Genomic DNA, 7,714 nt, shown 5'->3' with positions numbered 1-7,714 from the left:
CACCTGGTTTATAACCATGTGATCAGTCCATACAGCAGTGATTGTTTCTAAGATTTGGCGCACGTATAAGTGTGTAGACATTTCCTAATGCATCATGGGTGATTCAACATAAATGATTCATTAAACACACATCTGTGAAAACATTTCTGATCATTTTCATGTAATATTATGTTAAAGTAAATGTAAATTATTAATTAAAAGACAACTGTTTGAAACTGACCACAAACTTTTGAGCAGTAGTGTGTGTTGTATGCATGTGTCTGTCTGTATCTGACCAGGATTTTGTCATCAGTGTCAACAAAACGCTCATTCTTTAGCTGTGTCCATCATCAAAATTGAGGTGGAGTGTTTTAACTCTGATGGCAATCTCTCCCTAACAAGTCCACTTTATTGCGTGCTCATTTTCTCCTATTAGTGGCTCATACGTATATAATTAGGAAACATGCATTAAGTCAGCGGTCCTCAACCTTTTTTGCGCCACGGACCGGTTTATGCCCGACAATATTTTCAAGGACTGCCCTTTAAGGTGTCGCAGATAAATACAACAAAATAAAACTAGTACCGGTACCGAAAAAAAGAAGATTTATTCATAACACACTTGAAAAGGCCCAGGGACACCGAGTTAACGATAAAAACGATAACAAAATAAGGCTGAAAACCGATAAAAACCCTGAAAACCATACATTTCACACCTGAGCCTCAACTCTCGCGGCCCAGTACCAAACGACTCACGGACCGGTACCGGTCCGAGGCCCGGGGGATGGGGACCGCTGCATTAAGTGCACTAATTTCTCACACTTATCAGTGGCTCATGGTTGCTTAAGGCCTATGTCTGTACTTGACCACAGAGGCAGAGCATCATTCAACCTGCCAGCTGCCTATCTTGGGAGCTTTTCAAGGATGACAGACTCCACTTTCTCTGCAGCAAGACAGCTCATAACTTTTTTACAGTGTCTCCCTGTCCTCATACTTCTATATATTCTTCTGTAATAGATAACTATACACTATCATTGCAATCTACACTACAGCTCAAAGGTTTGAAGTCAATTTTCACCTGGTTTATAACCATGTGATCGGTCCACACAGCAGTGATTGTTACTAAAAATGGGCCCATGTATAAGTGTGTAGACATTTCCTAATGCATCATGGGTGATTTAACATAAATGATTCATTAAACACACATCTGTGAAAACATTTCTGATCATTTTCATGTAATATTATGTTAAAGTAAATGTAAATTATTAATTAAAAGACAACTGTTTGAAACTGACCACAAACTTTTGAGCAGTAGTGTGTGTTGTATGCATGTGTCTGTCTGTATCTGACCAGGATTTTGTCATCAGTGTCAACAAAACGCTCATTCTTTTAGCTGTTTTTGTCATCAAAATTGAGTTCATGGCAATCTCTCCCTAGCATGTTCACTTTATTGTGTGCTCCTCAATTTACTCTACAGCTGAAAAAAGTTTCAAGTCAGTTAGAAACGTCTTTTAAAAAAAAAACAAAACAAAAAAAACAACCAAGATCCGCTTTTAGATTTTGCAAATTAATTGGGAATGCAAATAAATATTATTCCTTAAAACTTGCATAGATCACCAATTATGAATGATGATTGATTAAATATTACCTGGTGTATGGATTACAATAATAATAGCAAGTGTGTAGATTATATTACCTTTCCTCAGTTTATCACATTAAATCTCAGCTTACTAGTGACCCAGCATTTTTCTAAGTACAGAAGCACTAACCAACATCATTTTTTCAAGTAATATAAAAATCATCTTTATATATTACCTTTTTAAGCATCCCATTTTCTTTCTAATGTCATTAAAACAAGTTTGCACATTTGAATAACAGTAGTCAGACCTCCAGATCTTTTAAGCTTTCAGTTTTTTTCTCAGTGTCACACATGGATTAGTTTTCGTCTCTTTCAATAAGAAAGTCAAATCTTCAAACCCTAAAGCAATCTTTGTTTCTTTCAATCATTCCAATATTTTTCATCTCCTGTTATATAATTGCAGTTAACCAGGGCTTAGCTACTCTGATCCACAGCAATTTTGGGGGTGTGGATACCTATTTTCTTTTTTTCACAGGTGCGGAGCCTTTTTTTAAAAAATAACGAATAAACTGCATTTTTTAAAAGTACCTTTAACATAAATGTAGACTGACAAGTAACTCAACCTTTAACACGGTGATCATAGTGAAGTTTCTAGTTCAGATCAAAATTATTGTTCTGATTAAGGAAACAGTAAATCTGGCCACATTATTGTCCCGATCCTCCAATCTTCCCTTTCCAATGTGACTAAATAAAATGCAACTTTTTTTTAATAAAAGCAGTTAATAAACCCAGATATTTCTTACAGTAAGAATCCTCCAACAACCTTTCAATATAATTTTTTTTGTCTTTCCTCAATTTTGAGACCAACTGAACCCACAAACCTGAAGCTGCAGACCCCAAACTAACCAAATTTAATGTTTCCTTAATCAGCACAGTAATTTTTAAGTCTTTATGTGTTATGTTTACTCACAGTTTTGATGCTTGCTTCTTCGACTTGATCCACGATTAGCTCTGCACCATCGCTCTGCTGTTTTCTCTCTCCTCATGCTTCTCCTTCATTCGTCCTGTCCTCAGATATAATCCAACCTGCCTCCTTGTTTCCTCCTTGACTTGTATTCGCAAAATTTCCAGTTAAATTAAGAGTAATCCAGAAAAGTTTCCCTGCTTCAAAAGCTCTTCCAGTTGCCTGTCTTCTTGTCCTCCTTCAAATGTGCAGTTTATATATTTGTATTTATTTGACTTCATATTGCCATGGCAACATAACACAGAGCATCATGGTAGATTAAAGCAGGTGGTTCTGTCCTCTACAGAAATGCTGATAAACTCAATTTATTTGAGTTGTCTTAATTGAGAAAAACTAAGTAAGACAGAAGTTTTTCTTCTCAGTGCGGAGGGATGAAAGATGTGTTTTGAAAATGCCACTCACTACCGTCCTCCTCCCTAGCACGGATCAGTCCGCAAGTTCATGGTGCCAGCATTTTTTATGGAATATGTTGAGCAAACCTAGGAAAGCGTCAGCTCAAGAGATTATTGTTGTCATTGCTGTGGATCTTTACCTGATACACTGACTTGGTGAGTAAATGTTTACTCTTATTCAAACTGATTTTGTGGCTTCTCTTAGTTTAGCACCGTGCTAGCTAGTTAGTGTTAGCCTAGCGTTGCTGCTGCGGCTGGGCTCATGTTACTTAGAAATGAACACCACAGCCTTAAAAACCTTATATAAAAATGTGTCTGTGAAATTTTCTGTTGATTGTTTGAAATAAAAAAGTGAGATAAGAGCCCAGACAAAATTCTTCGGGGGGGTGAAAACAATAAGCCAGGAGTTAGCTGTGCTCGCGGACTCTTACCAAGCCTTGACCTCCCGGTCAGCTATAACAGAGCTCTCGTCGGAGCCTGTGCGTACTTGTAAGCGCAGCAATGGTGGAGGAGCGCGGCTAAAAAACCTATTACTTTTTCTGGGTCACAAAATCAACTTTTAAGATATTTTCAGGCGAGAATGTAGCTGTCGAAAGTTCAAATATCTGCTCGATTTATCAAGACGTCACATATTTGCAAAAATGCCCAGACGTTTTCCAAGACGTCCATTTTTTCATGCTTTGTGGCACCTTGAACATCTGTGGCATCTATTAATGTCAAATCCAGCCTTTATTTAACAACATAAGCAAACTCTATGTTACAATGATTGCACAGCCATTAAGGATCAAATCGGTTTCTGAAAAATGTTCTGTTTTTTCTCCCTCTGCTTGCTTCATACTGTCTTTGAGGCTCGGGACCAGCACTCCTGCTGTTGGACAGAAAGACATCAACTCAGTGGTAAGTATTTTGGTTTTCCAATATATTAGCAACTGTCAGTGACATTTATATTAATCAGGCTGAACTTTAATCATACTTTAGATCAGCCTGTTTTACTTATTGTTTTACTTCTTTTTTGGTTTGGGGAAGTTGTTTCTTTACTGATCTTTTCCTGTCTTCTGTTATTAGACTTGAGATATGACTGCACTAGGCTGTTGCTGGTGACTCCAGTTAATTCTACAAGACATGCTGTGTAAGTAAACAAACAACAACAGTTTGGTCTGCATTTCTTGAAAGATCACATCCCCCAAACTTAGTTTAGAGGGTCTACACTGAATATAGTGAAGTCTGCAAGTTTAACAGCAAAATTTGTTTTGTGCCCAAATCATTTTGCACATCATTAGAATGAAAGTTATTGGCCATCTTTGCATAGCCCTTTTTAAAATGATGCTTTCATGACATTATTGTGTGTCGGGTGGGGGTCACGGCTATCCAGACTGACAATTTGGACATTGAATGTCACCTCTCCAGTGGGGAGGGAGCCTGAGATTGTCTAAATTGGAGTCTGTTTCATACCAAATGCAGAAAAAAATGTTTTAAGAAAGCAATTAAGTTCATGTTCCAAAAAATATGATTGTTTGCTTGCAGGACAACAGGAGAGATGAGTCCTCCGTCACAGATGGTGTGGTCAGTGAAGATGGTCGCCTGCAGGTTCAAGCTCATTGCATCTCCAACCCACATCCACTGCCACTGTACTTAAGGGAAGTTAAAGACTTTCTTCTGCACCTATATTTGGATCACCTCGATCCGTGATAGTCATTCAGGCAGTAATGCCTGGACTGGAAACAAGCCATCCTTAAAATATTACAACATTCCAGCTCATGTGTTGGAATGAAAAACAAATGTGTTGTTTAAATTAGAGACTACACTTGTGACAGAACAACAAATATTTTATTTTGATTATATAAGTAATTTAAGTACAAAACAAACTTGTGGTAGGCCTAAACTTATTTTTAGAATAACTAAATCTGAGACTTTGTTTCATTGTAAGATTGTTTGTTGTTCAGCAGAACAGTGTCCAGTATGTTGGCTGTTATACTTTGTTGTGTTTGAAAATAAAAGTTGGTCTGATTTTAACATCATTACAAAAAGTGTTGTTAATTATTTTTAATCATATTCAGGTTACCACAAATTGTTTTTCATTTAGTTGAACTTGAAATGTTTGTCAGTAAGTAAACAATTAGTACTGTACAGTCAGAAATATCAAGTTATTCTTAATACTGCAGACTTGCAATATTAGTCATCTTAAGTAAGCTTTACTTAGTTTTTTTGAGGCAACGAGTTCTGGGAACTAACAAGGCTGTACAGTGTACTCAAAATGAGTAAGTTGCCCTAACTTGGTCATCTCACTTGATCCAATTTTTTTGAGTTCTGGGAACAAATGAGCTTGTACAGAGTACTCAAAATAAACAAGTTGTCCTAATTTAGTCATTTTAAGTTAAGCTTTACTCAATTCTTTTGAGGCAATGAGTCTCCTCAATTTTTTTGAGTTCTGGGAACTAATTAAATTTTACAGTGTATGTTAATAATCTTTAAACAGACACTCCCTGATCCTGTAAGAGCAGGAATTTAACTACAAACCCTCATAGTTCCCATCAGTATCATTCATTCTGCTCTGCCTCAATGGTCACAGTGGCTTGTTTAAGTACGTTTGCCCCATAGAAATCCACTGATGTTCAGTGAGTCCCTTTGATACATGTTTAGACCTTCATAATTTTCACGGTGCATGAGTGTTATATCTCCATCTCATCCTAAACATTTTACCAACATGTAAAAGGCACACGTCCACAAGATTTTGATTTGTTTAATTTTAATTGAAACTTGTTTTTTTTTTTCTGAATAAATGTGTGAGATGGCCCTCAGGCCTCTAAATCCACGTCCAGGTTTGGGTGACTACTTGGATTAGGGGAGAATTATTTAGAGCAATGTTTGTCACTTTGGTTAATTGCTAAACTCAGGCCGTTTTTGTTCAGTCTTTTTCTAACTGAACTTTCACATTTAACATGCTAACTGAAGCCTGTAGAGTCTGAGATGTAGCTCTTTTATTTTCTGTATTGTACAGTCTGACTTAGGGGTGGATTTGCTGGGATTGGTGACTGTGTTGCATGTTTTGAATAATCTTCTTCAGCGTAGACTTTTGGTGTAAGATGATAGTGAATGAAGAAAACTATAAAAAGCTGCTGTGGTTTTAATTTTCCAAGAGAGGTAATGCACATAATACAGAGACGAGCGCACGGGGGATATCCAAATTCTAGGAAGGCAGCCTGCTGCTGTACACAGGCGGATTCTTCTCAGTCATAGTTCTTAACAACTTGACTGTTTTCTCCAACCACACAAAGAGTGCTGTTTCCATTCTGGGAAGTCTACTCATTGGTGTAGGTAGTTCTTCAAATTACCTATATATGAGCAGCTGTATTAGCTTTAACTTATCATATGTTAAATATTATACTTTCCTGGTTTAAAATTTATGATGGCTCAAAATTCAAACCTTACAAATTAAAACCCTGAATCATCACCACCTGTGTGAACTACAAGAGTGCCATCATTTTTCTTTTCAATCCATTAAGTACCAAATGTTTATTTTGTTTTATTTTCACTTGCTGAACATGGGACGGATTTGACTGGGGGAAAGAAAACCGAGAAAGAAAGAGGAAAAGAAAAACAGCGGGGAAGATGAACGTGATAAAGGACAAAAAAGAAAAACAAACAGACAAAAAAATACATATATCAATCACCTGGATCACCTGTCAGGAAAAAAAAGAGAAAACGAGCAAAAAAGAGAGCAATTTAATAAATAACATCATCGCGATGATCTATGTGAATATAACAGTAAACACTAACTATTGAATATTATTGTGCAGCACGTAAGATCGACAGCGCACAGTGTGCTTTGAGGTAGGAGCCAGAGTGACGGGGGGGGTCACTGCTCGAGATCTCACAGTACAGTATAAGAGTCCCGCCACAAGGAGACACTAAAGGCTTTCAAACCAACAGTTTCTGCTTCCAAAGTGGCGCCAGCCGTCACCACTGATCATCATACTTATGTAACATAGACTGTGGATGCATGTTTAAGTTGATACATCACTTAAAGCCACCACTGTTCAGGCATCACATCTGTCCATTAGGTTTCCCTTTCATACTCAACATTTTTATCCCTGGGTACTAACTTTTTTGTTTTTGCTGACTGTTTATTTATTTGTTTGTTTGTCTAATGCTCTTGTTGCACTGCTAAATAGGCTGTAGCCAACATGATTTATAAAATGATTATAAAATCTAAGAAATTACTGCATTATTTTACCTACTCTTATTAAACTCACTTTCCTAAAAACTGATTGCAACTTCTAACTTGTGACGTAAATGTTATGCCTCAAATTTATTTCACATCATTCATGGGAGACATGTTTGATAAATGATAAGTTAACAAGTCACTGCTACCAGCCTAATCTATTCATTGGGGCGACCTGCGTGTTGTGTTGCATTGTCTGATTTGGTGGTAGTGTGTAAACACCTCTAGAGGCCACTGTTGTATAGCTGCTGCAAACTGAACGTGCCCGTACCAGAGGTTATACTCAAAATGGCAGCTGCCAGGAAGTCTCTTTGGACATTTGTGTTCACCCTTTATGAAATAGATATGTTGTATTACAAGGTACTAATGCACCCTTGCATTGGTAAAATAAATTCTACTAGAATAGCTGATACTCCCTTACAGAAGATTTATTTTGACCTTTCTAAAGCCTTCTTTAAAAATTAGAAAATAAAATGAAAACAGGCATATCAAAACAAGCCTACTAGAAATACTACTCTGCA

General features: G+C 37.0%; 1 long non-coding RNA gene across 1 annotated transcript; it reads left to right on the top strand.

Moving 5' to 3' along the window:
* Window positions 1–3,800: 3,800 nt before the first annotated feature.
* LOC146666696 (uncharacterized) lies at window positions 3,801–4,825 on the top strand. The gene is made up of 3 exons (XR_014912451.1): window positions 3,801–3,868; window positions 4,037–4,100; window positions 4,496–4,825. It is a non-coding gene; the product is annotated as an uncharacterized LOC146666696 (long non-coding RNA).
* The last annotated feature ends 2,889 nt before the right edge of the window (window positions 4,826–7,714 follow it).

This window comes from Rhamphochromis longiceps, linkage group LG7 (assembly GCF_057381845.1).
Source record: "Rhamphochromis longiceps isolate RC_006_pf linkage group LG7, R_longiceps_female_GT1.1, whole genome shotgun sequence".
NCBI classification, from domain to species: domain Eukaryota; kingdom Metazoa; phylum Chordata; class Actinopteri; order Cichliformes; family Cichlidae; genus Rhamphochromis; species Rhamphochromis longiceps.
The sequence above is the reverse complement of the archived record's forward strand: the minus strand, read 5'-3'. Positions and strand labels throughout refer to the sequence as shown.